The sequence below is a fragment of the Notamacropus eugenii genome, chromosome 3 (assembly GCF_028372415.1).
Source record: "Notamacropus eugenii isolate mMacEug1 chromosome 3, mMacEug1.pri_v2, whole genome shotgun sequence".
Taxonomy (NCBI): Eukaryota; Metazoa; Chordata; class Mammalia; order Diprotodontia; family Macropodidae; genus Notamacropus; species Notamacropus eugenii.
In genome coordinates, this window is record NC_092874.1 from 135,238,938 (window position 1) to 135,259,018 (window position 20,081).

At 35.2% G+C, this 20,081-nt stretch overlaps 1 protein-coding gene across 3 annotated transcripts in view; it reads right to left on the minus strand.

Annotated features, from left to right (window-relative positions):
• CFTR (CF transmembrane conductance regulator) overlaps positions 1-20,081 on the minus strand; it is a 235,378-nt gene that overhangs the window by 34,182 nt on the left and 181,115 nt on the right. The gene's annotated exons all lie outside the window — the stretch shown is intronic.

The window sequence follows — 20,081 nt, forward strand, 5'->3', positions numbered from 1 at the left end:
ATGACTACAAAGGGAAAGTTTGATCCACGGTTCATTTTAGTATATATCTCCAAAGTCTTTAAGGGTGCAACAAAGTCATTTGTAGGACCCAAATATAGAAGAAAATATAACATTTTAATATTAAAATATTAAATTGCATCACATCTCTGAGGAAAAAAGCAAATTGTATAGAGTAATTTATTTGGATCTTCTCTCTCCTATATCAGATTAGCATAGTCCTTGAATCTGAAAGACAATTAATCTGTGCATACTGAAAAACATATGCACACACTTATCCACATATAAGTTTCCCACATATATATTTAAACATAAATGAGAAAGTCCATTTAGAGTAATTAACAGTCATTCTTAGTTGCAATCCTTCTAATAGCATTTTTGTGAAAATCTGTATTCTATATGGAAAGAGAAATTTATAAATTTGCTATAAAACAGCATATTGTTGATGAGTCTGTAATACATCCTTTCATAGTTTACCCTTGATTTTTTTATTACCCTACAATTTGTCTGAGTATCAGTGTTTTATATTGGCTTTATAAATCAGAAACTCCACTGAAAAACAAATTTAAAGCCACTTTGGATAGTATGAACATAAACAGGAATTAGGACTTAGAAATTAATTTAAAATACCAAAATGATATGGGGAAGGGGATATTTCCTAGCAAAGTACTTCCTATGAAGTAGGCACTTAATAAATGTTCAATTAATTAAATTGAATTTCTATATAATTTTTGCCTCATCCTAAGTGTAGCTGAAAATGGAAAAAGGTCCTCAGCTCTGGTACGTAGAGCAAAAAAGGAACATTTCACTGATGAGCCATTGTTGAAACACCAGCGTTACCTCTATTTTCAAGTTCTTCATTTTGTAAGGTGTTTCTTTTTGCTAAGGATTCTTTCCTTTCCACATCCTACAGAAATCTCACATATGGAATACTTTGTCCTTAACCTTGGAGAAAACTTCACTTGTCGCTTATGAGAGATGACTTATGCCCAGCCTCCCGATGTGTGACCTACTGTTTGCTACCTGAGGTAGAGGGGCCTCAATAGCCCACATCTTTAATAAATGGATCAGGCAGAGTTGAAAAGTAAACTTTTGTTTCCAACTTGTCATTTCTTGGGGCTGCATTATAAATAACTCTTAGAGGCTGACATATTCTCCTTCTGCTCCACTCAATTAATTCTTAAGTAAGGCTTCTTAAATGTTGTATGTCACAGCAATTAACATAATTTAATTTTCAAAGCTGTAGAGAAGCTACTGTTTGAAAGTCAGGATGATAAATTAGGAGTAAAACCATTGCAAAGGTGGAGGTTCAACTGAAATAATTCAGGAAGGCCATATTTTAAAGTAGCCTCACCATATTTATTCTTGAAAGAAAAAAAAAGCATTACTCTGAAATGTTTTAAGGCCACAATAATTCAGTTCACTTTTAAAATGTAGATTTATGAGATGACAATGTCATTTCATTAACCTGATTTTTGGAGATTCACAAGTTTGTCTCTAAGGAACTCGTGAATCAACAAGGCACTACACAATAATGCTTCCTAGAAATATTTCCTACCAAAGAATCAGGAAAAAATGTTCAATGATTGTTCTACAGATGGTTTCTGCTTGCAAAACTATTGGGTAAAATAGATCACAAGCTCTAGAAAAGGAAGGGCCCTCAGCAGCTCATTTTCTAATCTAATTCCTTCATTGGTACAGATGAGGAAACTGAGATCTAGAGATGTGTGGGCCTTGCGTGTTGAAGGTCCCACAGCAGGGGTGGGGAACCTGCAGGCTTGAGCACCTCACTATGTTTTAGAATTTATGCAATTTTGCAAAAAGAGCAACTATCAGAAATGGATTGGTGTTTAGTCCTTGCTATTCCCCTCAAGTACAGCCCTTTGAGTGAATTCAAACTTCACTGAACAGAAGGGCTACACTTGATGACCTAGAGGGTCACATGTGACTTAGAGGCCTGAAGGTTCCCCACTCCTTTCCCATAAGGATTCTGCAGATAAAGCAGGATTCAAATGTGACATCTCTGATGCTAAATCCAGCACTCTTTCCACTAGATCACCCTGATTTTCACTGGGAATGTAGTAAAAAATAACTTTTAAGCAGCAACCAAGTAAACGTAAACATAATGTAAAAATTTTAGCACTGCTTTGGCTTTGTCCAAACAATAAGGAATCTGTTCACATTTAAACCCTGCTCAAAACCAGCTCACTCAGAGTTGAGAACCTTTCCCCATTTTTTTGCTCTGAGTGAGTAACAAGGAAGAGTAGGGAATGTCCAGGGATGGCAATTACACCTTCGTAATCATGTTAATAGATTAGAATTAGCAGAGAAAATTACTTGCCATGTTAAATATTCAGTCTCCTTAAACAAAAGGCCTAAGGCTGGGCCTACAACTTTGGGTAAGGTGAAAGATCATGCAGAAACCAGGAAACTCAACTTTTTTGAACTATTCTGGTATCTTTTAAACTAAGCAATATTTTGTAAAAAGCAGCAAATCATGTCATGAGGACATGAGCCTTTTAGATAATATGTGCCATGTCCATTAAATACTGGCTGCTTTCACAAGCAAAACTGAGTGACTGAAATTTCTTTTATAAAACCAAATTCTACATTATTCTTAGCATTAAGCTAAAATAATATAGGTAATTTTTAGGAATTTACTTTTCTAGTAGTAATCTGTTTGTATCTTTTATCTCCTTGTCTCTTAGGAATTTGTATGACCTCTTTATAATAACAACAATACCCTACTAATTAAAAATGACCTTATGGATGCATTACATTTGAGCCATAATGAGGTTTCCTGATTAATTACTGAAAATATAGAACATGCAAGATTGGACTAGGATTGTAACCATCTAACCAAAAATTAGTTTCTTACTAGTACCAAAAACTTAACAAATCTTTCAGTAAAAAAAAAAATACTGAAAAATTAATAAACTTGCATACAAGGGATAAGGGGGAACCTTAGTATTTGAGTGATATGATTTAAGCAATGGACATATTCACATTTTTGCTACTTGTATGTCCAGTATTGTTTTACCAAAACTAACCAATTTGACTATGCCTTGAATGGTTCAGAAATGGATATGACATAATCCTTTTGCTGAAAGCTATAAACCTATACTACCCATAGTCAGAGGCAGCTAAGTGATGCCAAGAGTGTCAGGCCTGGAGGCAGGAAGACATGAGTTCAAATTCAGCCTCAGACATGTATTAACTGTGTGTCTCTGAACAAGTTACTTAACCTCTGTTCTCCTCAATTTCCGCATTTGTAAAATGAGGATAAAAATATAGCACCTACCTCCCACGGTAGTTGTAAGGATCACATGAGATAATAATTATAAAATGCTTAGTACAGAGCTATATGAATGTTAGCTGTTCTTAACTAGCTATCATTATGGATCTACCTTTGAGCCAACTGAATTGGGTATATTACACAATCTCAGGGCTCATCTTCAAAATACATAAAGATAATGCTGTCTGACATGATGTTTTCTAACCACAAATATGATCTCTATATCAAACAGTGAAAGGCATCAATCAAATTTACAAAAATGCAGAGTTCTTGTCTTTCCTATAGAGCAATTCACCATCTCTTTGTCTCATAGCATGGTATGTGACCCTTAAGCAAATGACGCTAAGATAGGTAGAAAAACCACCTGGTCGAACTTCTCTGTCTAATGACATGTGATGTCACCTTTTGTTTCTGGGTTACTTATTTACTGATGCTTGCTGCAAATACTTTAGAACATTTCTGGGTGTGGGAGGAAGGATGAGTTGTTGGTTCCAGACACCTGTATTATGTTTAGTTCCACATGTGTTAAAGTGTCATAGATGACACTTATTCAAAAGCATCATTGTTTAACCGACACCCAGGAATCTACATAACTAAATGGAGAATCACAGCAACGCAACTTCATCAGGGCCAAAATCTTAGAGCTTGAAAAGAACTTATTGGCCATGTAGTCCAAGACCAACATTTTGCAAAAGAGGAAAGCAAAGCCCAGAGAGCTAAGAGGGCTTTCCCCAAGGTCACACAAGTAGTGAATTGGTCAGCAAAGATTTAAGTCCATGTCTCTTACTCCAAATTCAACTCCTTTCCCTCTACTGAGCTCTTATGGAATCACAGAAACATAGACATAGAGATAAAAGGAATCATGAAGGCTGTGTTATCTAATTACTGAATTTTTAGATAAGAAAACTTCAGGGAGGGGAAAGGGTAAGGAACTTGCCCAATGCTATACCACCTACAGTTGTCAAAGCTGGGATTTGAACCTAGGGTCTATAAATCTAAAGTCACTATTCTTTCCACTGCACATTATTAGACCTTCCTGGAATTTATAGCCTTACTTTTCTTCAATTTAAGTATATTCTGCCCTTTGAACTAACATGCTTACCATGTCAGGGTGGGAGGAAAAGGAAAAGGAGAGAGGGAAAGAATTTGGAGCTCAAAACTTTTTAAAAAGTTTTAACATATAAGTGGGGAAAAATAGAATATTATATTTAAAAGGCCATAGCATATTATTGTTTTGAGTATTTCTCAATCATTTTCATGGAGATTTTTCACTTTATTTAATCATTTCTTTAAAGCAGAGGGTTGGCTAAACTTCACCGTGATACATAAAAATATCTATGCTAGCACGCAACCCTTCAGCTATTTATTACCTTTAAGCTAGTAATTATCAATGAAAGCACCTAACCTTATATTAGCATAGTCATTAATTTTAGGCTGGTTATTCCTGCTGATTTAATTAGGGACACGTACAGAGGAGCCAGAATGAGGTCCACTTTGCCATAGCTGTATTTTCATTAAGAGGTGAAGTTCATTTCTTATAATCATTGGTGAAGCACAGTATTTACCTATTTACATTAAACTATGATAGAATATCAAAAGTAACAGAGAGCACTGTGAGATGTAAAATGGACATTTTTGATTACATTAAATTATAAAAGGTTTTATATAAATAAAACCAATGTAGCCAAGATCAGAAGGAAAGCAGAAAATTGTAGGGGGGCAGGATTTTATGAATAGTTTCTCAGATAAAATTCTCATATCTCAATCATAGAGAGAACTTTGTCAAATTTATAAGAATATGAGTCATTCCCCAATTGATAAATGGTCAAAAGGTATGAACACGTAGTTTTTCAATGAAGCAATCAAAACTTGATATAGTTATATGAATAAATACTCTCAATCACTATTGATTAATGTAAAGTAAAACAACTTTGAGATATCACTTTATACCTATCAGATTGGCTAAAATGATAGAAGGGGAAAATGTCAACAACCGGGGCGGATGTGGAAAAATCAGGACATTAATTCATTTTTGGTGGAATTGTGAACAGATTCACCCATTTTGGAGAGCAATCTGGAATTATACCCAAAGAGTTATTAAATTGCCTACACACTTTGATTGAGTAATAAGACTATTACGTTATTTTCCCAAGGCGATCAGGGAAAAAGGGAAAGGACCTTTTTGTTTTAAAATATTTATAACAGCTCTCTTTGTAGTGGCAAAGAACTGGAAATTGAGGGGACACCCACAATTTGGGGAATGGCTAAACAAGTTGTGGTATATGATTGTGATGGAATACTACTGTATTCTAGGAAGTGAGTTGGCTGATTTTAGAAAAACATGGAAAGACTTGCATGAAATAATGAAAAGTGAAATAGGTAGAACCAAGAGAACATTGTATACAGTAACAGTAATACTGATTGAAGAAAAACTGTGAATGACTCATTTATTCTAAGTATTATGAAAACTCGAATCAACTGCAAAGGACACATGAAGAAAGAGGCTATCTGTCTCCAAAGAAAGAATTGATAAATAGAATGTGCATAGCATAATTTTACATATTACATGTGTGTGTCTTTGTATGTGTGTGTGTGTATCTGTGTCAAACAGCAGCCTTCTTTAGTGGGAAGCAAGGGAGATAATTCAGAACTTTTAAGTAAGAAAAAATAAATGAAATTAAATTTTAATAAAGTCAAAAGGAAATTTATTTTCTTGGTGAAAAAAAAATCCCTCCTCTACTCTGCAGAAAGGATATTAACTATTGGGTAGATTAGTTAGATTAACTTTGGGGTAAAATAGATCATAAGTTTTATCAGCATCATTTGGGAATGAATATTCTGCAAACAAGACTTTAGACCAAGGCAGGCAGGGCAGGACAGGCAAAGTATCTTACTGATAAATCATCAACCTTAAACCTCTCAACATTATCATTTCTTGAAGATTTTTTAAAATTTTGTTTTGCTCTGTTTTTTATTGGATATGTTTTCATATATATAAGGAACTGTGAGGTAAGGAAACACCTTCTATCATGTGACAAGCATCACAATGGAGATCTGTGATTTCATAGGTTTAGAGAACACCTAGTACCTTTCCAGTCTTCTTAAGTGTTATACACATCCTTCCTCTCTTTCCACCCCACCCACATTGCCACATACGCTCCAAAATCCAGTGACCCTGGCCTTCCTACTGGTCTTCAAACAGGACATTTCATCTCCTAACCCCATGCCTACAAGGCTCATCCTCTTCATCTCTGCCTCTTGGCTCCCCTGGCTTCCTTCAAGGCCCATCTAAAACCCTACCTTTTGTGGCAAGCTTTTCCTGGTCCTCCTTATTTCTAGCACCTTCTTCTCTGTTGATTATTTCAAATCTATTCTGTATGTAGATGTTTACGTGTCATCTCCCTCGTTAGACTGTGAGTTCCTTGAGAGCAGGAACTGTCTTTTGCCTTTTTTTGTATCCCTAGAGCTTGGTACAGTCTTTGGCACATAGAAGGTTCTTAATAAATATTTGCTGATTGACTGAGAACCTGATCAGAAAATATACAGTTTTAGAGATGTCTAGGGATGCGGAGAGGTTAAAATGACTTTCCCAGGATGACAAAATCAAGATGTGTAAAAGGCCAGACTTGAATTCCAGTGTTCCTGATTGGCCCACTATCCATTACACTCCAATGACTCTCCTTTTTTTTACATTCTCCAAGTAAATCTTTCTGGGGGCAACTTACATCTAATGTCATGCTTAGGATATGATCCCTTAGCTTTCAATCTAATGGCCTAAATCTGAATAAATGTCTACAATAGTTTAAAATCCACGTACCTGTTCCACTTTAATCTTTACTTTGCTGTGTGTGTGTGTGTGTGTGTGTGTGTGTGTGTGTGTGTGTTTATAACTACAAGGGATATATATATATATATACATATATATGCTAATACATATATATATATATATATATATATATATATATATATATATATATATATATATATATATATGCTATTGTCTTAATACAGAAGGATGGAAGAAAATAGTGTCTCTTGATCAATACAAATACTTTCTACGGTAAATGAGAAGGTTTCAAATTTGGTTGCTGTAGCCTGCTGACAGGTAGCATAACATCCTGGATCTCACCGTGCCCTCAGAGTAACGAATGAAATGAAAAACATTCAAGCACTTACAATGTACTAGTAAAAAATGCACAGCAGAGAACAAAAGGCATACACATATACACACATAAGCACTCATACATAAATATGTAAGACCATAGTTTGCTTATTGCTCCTTGTCATCTGGTTCTCTGAAGGCTCATAGCATCTTCTTTCATAAGTCCAAGTCTTTCCATGCTTTTCTAAAACAACCTAAAACAACATCATTTACTTTAGCCAACCCAATCACATCCTACTTGAGGGACTGTCTATAAACAGTATTGATTTCAATATAGAAGTTCAAGTCTTTCCTCTTATACATGCTGACTTTGTGACTCTGGATAAGTCCCTTAACCTCACAGTGGGTTCAGGCAACTCTTTAACATCATGTTGTGGAACAGGCACAGATCTGCATTTTTAAGCAGAATTTTTTCACTAAGACTTAGTAATAGGATTAAAATGATCTCAATGCTGCAAGAGTAAAGTAAAAATCTCTCTCCCTCTGTGGATCCACCTTACATCTATTCTTTATATTGTCACTGAATGCACAGTACACACAGTAGACACTCAAGAATTACCAGCTGAATTGATCTAGGGATCATCCTCTCAAAATCTTCAAACAGAAATCTCAAAATTAGTGTTCCTGTGGAAACCAGTGAGTCAGAAGGCTTTGCCTAAGGACAAAGTAACAGTAAATACTCAAACTACTAGAGAAGATGATACACTTGGAGCAACTTGCTCTAATCATCCTTTCATTAATAGCAGAACTGAGGGACAGTTTTTGTGGGAATAGTTTTTTTTAAAATAAGGACAAAGTGATCTTATCTGTCATTCATAACACCTCATAGCACTTATCTAGGCTTATCATGTTCTATTTCTTTTATTATGGCTGCTATGTATCTTACCTTTCTTCCTGTTACATTATAGATCGAAGGCAAGAACCCTGATTCATTTATCTCTATATTTTCCTCTCTGTCTTATATCTAGCAAGTGCCTGTTGAATCAACTACTCTCCCAATGAAATTCTTTCCCTTATCAACTTCATTTTTAACAGAACCATCCACATTTCCTGTTTTTGTTAATGAGCCTCCTTGGAATATTGATTTGCAAACAGTATTACTTATAATAATTGGAATACTGGATATTTCCAATAGTGAACTTTAGTATGCAAGAATTACAGAATGGACTGCAAGATGAGATTATTAGAAATCTTTGTAATGGTTTCCAAACATCAGACAGTCAAAAGTCAAAATGAGCACAGACACAGAAACACGGAATTTTAGAACTGAAAGTGTCCCTCTGGTCAAACTTCTTTATTGTACAGGTCAGGAAATTGAGACCCAAAGAGTTTCAGAGATTTGCTTAAGGTTATAAAATCACTTAATGATTGATAGTCACCTGACTCTGGTATTCTTTTCATTGAAATGTTATAGAATAGCAAGAGAATAATTCAATTGGTGGGGGGGGGGGGGGGAGCTCAAATTAGAGGGGAGGGTGTGGTGGGGAGTTACGAAGTATATTTGGTTAGAATATTAATTATCAATTAATATCTTGCCTAGGAATTAACTGATATAATGAGATACAGGATAAACACCTAGGAGGGTGGAGAGAAGAAGCGCAGGCGAACAAAAAGGGGAACTTCCAGGGAAGTATGGAAAGTGGCAAATAGAAACTTCCTTTAGTTCCCAGGGTGGGGGTGAAGGAGGGAGGAGAATGCTTCTCTCATGCAATAACCTAAAATATATGTTCATGGGAAAGATCCCAGGAACTTTTTTTCTCCAAAGCTGAAGTTATCCAACTTCTGTCACCATGAGTTATGGTACTAAAATCATGTCACAAATGAGTGACCCTGGCTTGTTCCAAGTTTTAACTTCAATCCTCTAAGATTGTGAAATCATGTTAAACTATTTGGCAAGGTAAAAAAACAGGCAATTTATCTCACTTTCTTAGTCATATTAAGGATGTGTGAACTTAACCCTGGGGGTATAGCAATGTCACCATCCATTATGAACATAGGAAAACAAAAGAAGAAACAAATCTAGAGTTATATTGCATCGAACTCTCTAACAAGCACATTGGTGACTAATGCTGGAACTTGTAGACAAAAAATGAAAGGTTGGAAGTAGCATGCACAGCAGGGGATGAGCAAATAGAATCATTTAACTAAATAAATGACAAAGGCACACAAAACACCTCAAGTTAGCTGGTAGGGAAATGAAAAACTGCATATTTCATTTTGGCATCCAAACACTAGAAATTTGCTTTTTAAAAAATGAATTCAAATGCAAATATTGATGTTTTCCTTAGATTGTATGATAGCACAATGCACACATGCAAAGGGCCTTTTATGCTAAAACCCAAGACCATAGCATGTCTTCACAAAGGAGAGGAAAAAATATCTTAAAGGAACTTTCAAGGAGAGACACTGAATGATCACAATTAATATTAGGCAGAAGAAAGAAAAGAAAGGCAAGAGACAAAAGTGTCAACATGTACATTTAGACTTAACCTGTGCATTATAATTTGGGGCAGAGGCTGAAAACAATGAGAGATTATAAAGGGTAGAGGGAGACTTTCAGAAGGCAAATAAAATTCTGTGAAGAGTTGGATTCTAAGAAATAAGGGCATTGAATTAAATAAAGGAAAAGTTTGCGCGTGATATTTATGTCTGTCAATATTTTCTTAATCATTCTTTTTTTCTTATTTACTATTTCAATTTTCCCAACTACATGTATAAACAATTTTAACATTCTTTTTTTTTCAAATTTTGGGTTTCAAATTCTCTCCCTCCCTCCTGTTCTTCCTCACTGAGAAGGCAAGTAATTTGACATAGGTTAGACATATAGAGTCATGCAAAACATATTTCTACATAAGTCATTCTGTGAAAGAAAACACAGACAAAAAAACACAAGAAAAATAAAGAAAAAGTATCTTTGATCTGCATTCAGGCTGCATTCAGTTCTTCCTCTGGAAATGGACAGCACCTCTCATCATAAATCCCACAGAATTATCTTAGATCATTGTACTGCTGAGAATAGCTCTTATTCATATTTGATAATCATACAATTTTCCTGTTACTGTGTATAATGTTCTCCTGGTTCTGCTTATTTCACTTACAGCAGATCATGTAAGTCTTTCCATGTTTTTCTGAGAGCATTCTGCTCATCATTTCTTAAACCACAATAGTATTCCATCACAATCACATACAACAACTTGATCAGCCATTTCTCAACTGATGGACATCCCTTTAATTTCCAGTTCTTTGCCACTACTAAAAGAGCTGCTATAAATATTTTTGTACACACAGATTCTTTTTATTTTTGTTTTTTTTATCTCTTTGGAATACAGACCTAGTAGTGGTATGCCTTGGTTAAAGAGTATGCATAGTTTTATAGATCTTTGGGCAAAGTTCCAAATTACTTGCCAGAATGGTTGAATGCCAGAAGTTGAATACAACTTCACCAATAGTATATTAATGCTTTAATTTTCCCACATCCCCTCTAACATTTGTCATTTTACTTTTCTGTCGTATTAGCCAAACTGACATGTGTGAAGTAGTAGCTCAGAATTGTTTCAATTTGTATTATCTCATCAATAGTGATTTAGATCTTTTTTTCATTTAACTATAGACAGTTTTGATTACTTTGTCTGAAAATTGCCTGTTCATATCCTTTGACCATTTATCAGTTGAGGAATGGCTCTTACTTCTACAAATTTGACTCAGTTTTCTATATGTTTGAGAAGTGAAGTTTTTATCAAAGAAACACTGTAATTTTTTTTTCACAGTAATGATCACCTACTACATATTTCCCTCCATCCTATTTTCTCAGTTAATCCTACTTTCTCTCTCCTTTTACCAAGTCCATTCTCAAGTGTTTTGCTTCTGGCTTTTACCTCCCCCAAACTGCCCTCCCTTCTATCAGTGCCTTCCCTTCCTACTTTCCCTTATGGTAATCCTATCCTTCTTTCTTTTAGACTAACAGAAGCATTTACAAATGACTCAATTCCAAAGTAGTCAGGGTTTAGTGGGAATATAAGAAGAGTGAATATACTGAAAAGATTCAATGACATTCAAAAGATATTGTAGGTACAAAGATTTGCTTATCATTAGATGTGAATTGATTTTGCTTAAGGAATTGGATAAATAAAAATTTTAAGATAAAAGAAAGAGGATAAATGGATTAAGTACTTGCTGTTGTTCAGTTGTCTGTAGTTCAGGGTCCGACTCTCCATAACCGCATTTTGGGGACTTGGAAAAGACACTGTAGTAGTTTGCCATTTCCTCTTCTAAGTCATTTTATAAATGGGGAAAGTGAGGCAAATAGTTAAGTGACTTACCCAGGGTCACATGGCTAGTAAATATCTAAGGCTGGGTTTGAACTCAGGAAGATGTGTGTTCCTGATTCCAGTGCTCTATCCACTGTGCCATCTAGCTGCCCAGATTTAGTGCTAATAAAGGTCAAATTCTGTTAGCAGGAAATTCAAATGACTGCTTTGTCATAGAGGGATTTTTTTTCTGCTATTCTGAAGTTTTATTATAAATGTTGTCAAATTAAATAATTTGGAGACAAAGGAGCCATTAGCTAGGCTTTCAAAATTCTTCCACTTTTTAAAAAGAGGATTTTACAACATGATTTGATCTATAATTAATTTCATTGCTTGTGAATAGGTTATATTATAAGATATTCACTCAGGCAAGCAATTGTCTGAGGAGCTAGATAGCTAGAGTTCCAGCTTCTTCTCTTCCTAACAAGCTGTGTAAAGGGGCAAGTCAGTCGAGTTAAGTGACTCACTTAACCTTTGTGAAACTCAGTTTCTTTACAAAATGTTTCAATCATTTTTCAGTTGTGTTTGACTCTCCATGAACCCATTCCAGGTTTTCTTGGCAAAGATACTGGTTTGTCATTTCCTTCTCCAGCTCATTTTAGAGATGAGGAAGCTGAGGAAAACAGGCTTAAGTGACTTTGCCCAGGGTCACACATCTAATAAGTGTCTGAGATCAAATTTCAACTCACTCAAGATGAGCCTTCCTGACTACAGGCCTGGCACTCCAGCCACTGTGTCCACCTAACTGCTCCTATTTATAAAAAGAGAGGGATATCTTACAATGTTTCTAGCATTCTTCCCTCCCACTCTGAAACGGAGATGTATAACTACAAATATTTTCAAACTATGCATATGCTTGATGACATGAAAGAAGAATTAAACTCATTATATTAAGTAAATTTCACATTCTAAATAGAAGTTGGCTTCACTGGCAATAGTTGAAAAAATAAAGGAATCTTTGATAGAATTTAACTTGTGATTCAAATACTTAATCAATGATTTAGAGTAAAATTCATTTTTAATGAAATATAAATCTTGAAGGACAGAATTATGTAAAATTTTAGTTTCATAGAGAATAAAGATATTTTCTAGTAAATTTCACTTCTATGAGTCATTATTGCAATAGTCCAAGAGTAAGCCCCCAGAATCCTGAGGCGAATGAACTGCTGAGATCAGATATGGGTGTAAACTGCCTAACCTTCTATTGAAATCAGAAATTTATTTTTAACTACACTTTGGAAAAGGAAGTAAACCTAGAAGTTATTTAGTTACCTGTTCTACAACAGAGTTCATCTCATAGATAACAAGCATAGCAGACATTTAAATAGCACTTTAAAGCTTGTAAAGTTTTTTTTTTAATCACACACATAATTTCATTTGTTTTTTACAACAACCCTGTGAGGTAAGTTGTACAGGAACTATTATTCCCATTTTACAGAAGAGGAAACTGAATCTCAGATTATATGAATTTCCAATGATCACACAGCTAGTAAGCATCATAGGTAGAACTCAAACCCTGGTCTATCTTGACGCAAAATCTAGTGCTACTTCTATTACACCATGCTGCTTCTCATTGTTCAGTATCTGTAGAAAAAGAAATCTACATGACTGGTAGCAGGAAAATCATTCTGGAAATAATCTTTATGAATGGGATGCGAATGGAAGGCACAAAGACAGACTCAGGAAAATCAGAATTCTGGTTAGTTTCATTTTTGCATGAATACAGGCAGATTCTAAAGGAAATGTCATTAGTAGAAGCCAAAACACAGAGGAAGACGTTCTTCAAGGAGGTTTCCGTTGTAGCACAAAATCATTAATGAGTCCCCTGAGATTTGTTTATACTTATTGTGAAATATGGAAATAAGTTCAAACAGAAATAGCTTCTATTTTCTCTTTTGGGGGTTATTGATTAAAAACCAGGCTTATATTGAAATACTCTAGAAATGCAATTCAACAGTTTAGGATTTTAGTTAAAGCAACAATAGCAAAAGAATACAGAATGTTCCTAACTGACATTAACAAAATAATATAGTTAGATTAAATGTTTCCAGATAGAGCCTTGACAAATATCATTTTGAAGCCAAAATCACTTAAAACCTTACTACATGCCTGTGTGTTTGGCACAAAGGGGGCATTTAACAAATGTTTGTTTGTTGCTGATTTATTGATATCAGATTATAATCTGGGTCCTGCCCTCAACATTCTACTGAAAATGTGCTCAGTCAGATCACTAACAATACCATCTTTGCTAAGGACAATGGCCCTTTTTTAGTTCTTCTTGTGCAGTATTATGTAAACAGAGTTAATGTGGACATTGATTTGTTGGTGCTAGAGATGAAGCATACAATTGTACTACCCCTTTCTGAAGTATGTACAAACTCCTTTGTTTGGTTTATTTTTTTTTGAAGATTGAGAGGCAGCAAGATAGAGTAGAACTGTTGGACTCAGTCAGGAGAGCCTGCATTCAAATCTGACTACTTACACTTTCTAATTGTATGACCACAGGGTGCTTTGCTTTACCTCTTTGATTCCCAGCTTCCTTACTTCCTCTGTTAAGAAGGAATGATCATAGTACTCCAGTACAGCTGTGGGGAACCTGTGGCCTGAAGACCACAAGAGGCCCTCTAGGTCCTCAAGTGCCACCCTTTAACTAAATCCAAACTTCTTAGAACAAATCATCTTAATAAAAGAATTTATTCTGTAAAATTTGGACTCAGTCAAAAGGCCACACCCAAGGACCTAGAGGGCTACATGTGGCTTCCAGGTTGCAGGTTCCCCACCCTTGCTACTGCACAGGTTTGTTAGGAGAATCAGAGATCATTTATATAAAGTTCTTGCTTCGTAAACCTTAAAACACCACAGAAATGTCGGATCTTGTTCTTATAAATCAAGATAAAGTTGTTTAATGCATCTTCCATCTATGTTTCAGCTTTTTCTCCTGAGCCTGAATGTATAAAGCTGTCATTCTCTTCCCCCAGTGTCAAAACTTCTTCTTACAAAAAGTCCACTTTCACTACCTACCCTTCATTTCACTCACTCGTTGGCTCAGTCCCCTGTAATCTGATTTATATCTCCAACATTCTACTAAAAATGTTCCAAGATCATGAATAGTATCTTCATTGCAAAATACAATGACCCCTTTACAGTTTTCAATTCTTCTTAACTTTTCTGCATCATTTGACATCACTGACCACTTTCTTATTCTTTATCATCTTTTAATCCAGTGGTTACAATAACAATAATAATAACTAGCCTTTATAGAGTGCTTTAAGCTTTGCAAATTGCTTTGCAAATGTGATCTCATTTGATCCTCACAACAACCCTAAGAGGTAGATGTTATTATAAGCCCCATTTTGCAGAGAAAAAAATGAGACAGATAGAGATTAAGTGACTTGCTCAGGGCCACACAGGTAGTAAGTGGCTCAGTCTGGATCTGAACTCAGGTCTTCTTGATTCCAAGTCTACAGTTCTATCTACAGCACCACCTAGCCACCTCATGTTATACAACACTGTATGCTTATGATTTTCTTCCTCCTTCTCTGACTGCTGCAGCACTGGGTCCTTTCTGATTCCTTGTCCTCCACCCCTTTCACCCAATATTATGCGTTTACATTATCTCCTTTGGAGATCTTATCCATTCCTTTGGATGGTAGGCAGCATAGTATAGTGGAAAGAGCACTGTATTTGGAGTGAAACTATCTCATTTCTAATACTAGCTCTATTATTTCTGGGTGGGCCCTTGGACAAGTCACTCAGCATCTGTGGAACTCAGGTTTATGATCTGTAAAATGAGAGAGTTAGAGCAGATCTCCAAATTTCTGTCCAGTTCTAAATTCTATGAACCTATTCAGTTATGAACTCTATACAATCAATTCCCAAATCTAATTTGACTCTAACCTTTGATACTTAGTTAGTCATGAACATTACTTACCTTTTAAGAGATTCAATTTCCTCATTTGCAACAGGGCAATAATACCTATGGTATCTACCTCACAAGGTCACTGTGAGGATCAAATGAATAATGTAAGTAAAACATTTTAAAGACCTTAAATTGCTACATGAACGTCAATTTCATTTGTATTATTGTTGTTGCTGCTATATATCCAACCTCAACCTTTTCCTAGAGCTCTAGTTCCAAGTTTTCAAAAGCATACTGTATATTTCCAAAAACATACTCTATATGATACAGTGACCCCTTAAACTCAAAATGTAAGTTTAAACATCTCTGCTCAAGTGAGCTCATCTTCTCTACTCAAATTTGGTATCCCCAGCTTCTCTTTTTCATCAACCCATCTTTTTAGGTTCATGACTTCAGAGTCATCTTTGACCCTTCCTTCTCCCTTACCACCCATCTCCATTCCATTGCCAAGTCCTGTGATTACTGCCAAGGTATTATGCTTCCACTATTTCTCTAGAATTCATTTTCTCTTTCCACTCTCCCTGCAATCATCCTATATGAGACCTTTATCTCTTTTTACCTAGACTGGGGTAATAAGGCAGTTTGGTGACACAGTGGATCAAGTGTTGTTTGTAGTCAGGAAGAAGTAAACTAAAATAGTGCCTGATCAACTTACAAAGCTATGTGATTCTGGGAAAATCACTTAACCACTGCCTTGTTTCCCTGACCAGTAAAATAATGGGGTTGAACTGAATGGCTTCTTCCATTTCTAAATCTATAAAGAGTTTCCTAGCAGATATTTTTAGTCTATCATTCATTCCCATTCTTCATAACATGATCTATGTACTAAAAAGATGTGGATATGTCATTCACCCACTCAAAATATTTCCCTGATTTCTCACTGACTCCCAAATAAAACATAAATTTCTGAAACAGATATTCAAGGTCCTTCCAATTTGCCTCCAATTCATCTTTCCAGCCCATCTCACCCTTCTTCCATTGTGTGTTCCACATTTGCAGTCAAAATAAACTACTCTTTATCCCCCATTTTTAATTTGCCTAACTTATCCATATACTTTTGCTTATGCCCTGTTTTTTTCTCTGCTTTTTGAAGTTCCTTCCAACTTTCAAGGTTCAACTAAAGTCTTACCTCTTTCCAAAAATCTTCCTTGCCCTTTTTAGCTAAATATGAATTCTTCTTCTTCCATTTACTCCTAGTCCTTTGCCTGTATCTCTTCTAAGTATTTATAACTTCCTTCAAGAGTACAGTTGTTTGTACTTTCTCCCCATCTCAAAATTATTTTCCACTTCTTTGAAAATATGTATATATATATATATATATATATGTATGTATGTATGTATGTATGTATTTTATACGCTGCTTCCCCCAGTAGAATATGTGCTTCCTGAGGGTGAAAACTGTTTCATTTTTGTATTTGAGTCCTCAGGACCTAGCACAATGCCTGGCATATGGTAGGTATTTAAGAAATGTCTGCTAAACTTAGATTGAATTATTACATTGTCCTTTGACTTCAAGTGATTTGGATATATGACTTTTTCCTCTATTAAATTGCAAACTCCCTGATAGCAGGGTCAATGGCATAGCTATCCACCTATGCCCAGTGCCTAACATAGTATCTGCTACGTAAGTATGCACATAATAAAACTAAATGAGAAAATGATACAACAGTGTAGGGTGGGATATGAGTGCTTCTGAACAGCAGGAAATTCATTAACTTGTCCTTGACTGGGCAACCAGAATTGGCAAGTTTGGTATGGAAGTTATGTAAAGGACTTAAAATTTTAATTTCTAAAGATCTTTTAAGCCTATCCATACTCTTGGGGTAAAGGATCATTCCTAAATTTCCAAGGTATAGACATTTACTGATGGTCTTTAATCCACATATTGCTCAACATGTGCCCATCTGAGATACATAAATGTCTGAGGCTGAATCTGAACTCAGGTCTTCCTAATTCCAAGTCTAGAACTCTATCCACTATACCACCTAGGTGTCTCTGATAATAATAACAATAACTTACATTTAAAGCTTAAAAGCACTTTTAAAACAACTTTGGTAAAATAGCAGAACACAAAATAAACCCACATAAATCATCTGCATTTCTATATATTACTAATATTAAAGTCCAACACCAAGAGATAGAAAGAGAAGTCCCATTTAAAGTTACTGTAGACACTATAAAATATTTGGGAGTCTACCTGAAAAAACAAATCCAGTGACTATGTGAACACAATTACAAAACACTTTTTGCATAAAGTCAGATCTAAATAACTGGAAAAATATCAGATGCTTGTGGGTAGGCTGAGCTAATTATGTTAAAAATGACAATTCTACTTAAATTAATTTACTTCTTGTGCCATACCAATCAAACTATCAAAAAACTATTTTATAGATCTAGAAAAAAATAATATCAAAATTCATCTGGAAGAACAAAAGGTCCAGAATATCAAGGGAATTAATGCAAAGAAATTCTAGGGAAGATGGCCTAGCCATACCAGATCTTAAATTGAATTATAAAGCAGCAATCACCAAAACCACTTGGTACTGGCTAAAAAAAAGAGGGGTAGATCAGTGGAATAGGTTGGGTAGACATGACAGAGTAATGAATGACTATAGCAGTCTGCTATTTGATAAACCCAAGGATCCCAGCTCCTGGGATAAGAACTCACTGTTTGACAAAAACTGCTGGGAAAACTGGAAAATAGTGTGGCAGAAGCTGGGCATAGACCAATGCCTGACACCATGTACCAGAATAAAGTCCAAATGGGTACATGATCTAGGTATAAAAGCTGATACTATAAACAAATTAGGGAAGCAAGGAATAGTTTATTTGTCAGATTTATGGAGAAAGGAGGAATTTGTGACCAAACAAGAGATAGAGAACATTACAAAATGGATAATTTTGATTACATTAAATTGAAAAGTTTTTTTTTACAAACAAAGCCAATGCAACCAAGAATAGGAGGGAAGCAGAAAACTGGGAAAGAATTTTTACAACTATTATCAGTGATAAAGGTGCCGTTTCTAAAATATATAGAGAAATAAGTCAAATTTACGAGAATACAAGTCATTCCCCAGTTGATAAATGGTCAAAGGATACGAAGAGGCAGTTTTCAGAGAAATAAATTAAAGCTATCTATAGTCATATGAAAAAATACTCTAAATCAATATTGATTAGAGACATAAAAATCAAAATAAATCTGAGGTACCACATCACACCTACCAGATTAGCTAACATGACAAAACAGGAAAACGATAAATGTTGGAGAAAATATGGGACAGTTGGAACACTAATTCATTGTTGGTGAAGTTGAGAGCTGATCCAACCACTCTGAAGAGCAATTTGGAGCTATGCTGAAAGGGCTATAAAAATGGGCACATCTTTTGATCCAACAATACCGCTTCTAGGGTTGTATCCCAAAGAGATCATGAAAATGGAAAAGGGTCCTATGTGTACAAAAATATTTATAGCAGCTCTTTTTGTGGCAACCAAGAACTGGAAATTGAGAGAATGCCCATCAATTGGGGAATGGCTGAGCAGGTTGTGGTATATGTATGTAATGGAATACTATTGTGCTATAATGATAAATAAGTGACTTCAAAAATAACTGGATAAACTTATATGAACTGATGCTGAGTGAAGTCAGCAGAACCAGGAGAACATTATACACAGTAAGAACCACAGTGTGCAAGGACCATTTTTGATAGACTTAGTCCTCCATAGCAAGGCAAGGAACTAAAACATTTCCAAAAGAATCATGATACAAAATGCCATCCACATCCAGAGAAAGAACTATGGAGTCACAACATAGAATGAAGCAGACTATTTTCTCTTGTGTTTTGTTTGGTTTTGTTTAGTTTTCCTCATGCTTTCTCCCATTCATTTTAATTCTTCTATGCAACATGACTAATGTGAAAATGTATTTAATAAGAATGTATGTAGAGAAAGAACTACAGAATTGGACTGCAGAATGAAGCAGAATATTTTCTCTTGTGTTATGTTTTGTTTTTCTCATGATTTCTCGCATTAATTTTAATTCTTCTATGCAACATGACTAAGGTGAAAATGTATTTAATAAAAATGTACATGGTTCTACCATATAAGATTGTACATGGTTCTACCATATAAGATATATAAAAATGTATATGGGTTCTACCATATAAGATTGCCTGCCATGTTGGAGATGGAGGGGGAGAAAATTTAAAACTTATAGAAGTGATTGTTGAAAATTGAAAACAAACAAATAAAATTTTTTTTCTTGGTTTCTCATAAAGTCATTAGCCTCCATCTGTTGCATTCTAATTTTGAAAGAACTATTTTCTTCAGTGAGCTTTTGAATCTCCTTTTCCATTTGGCTCATTCTGCTTTTGAAAGCATTCTTCTCCTCATTGGCTTTTTGAA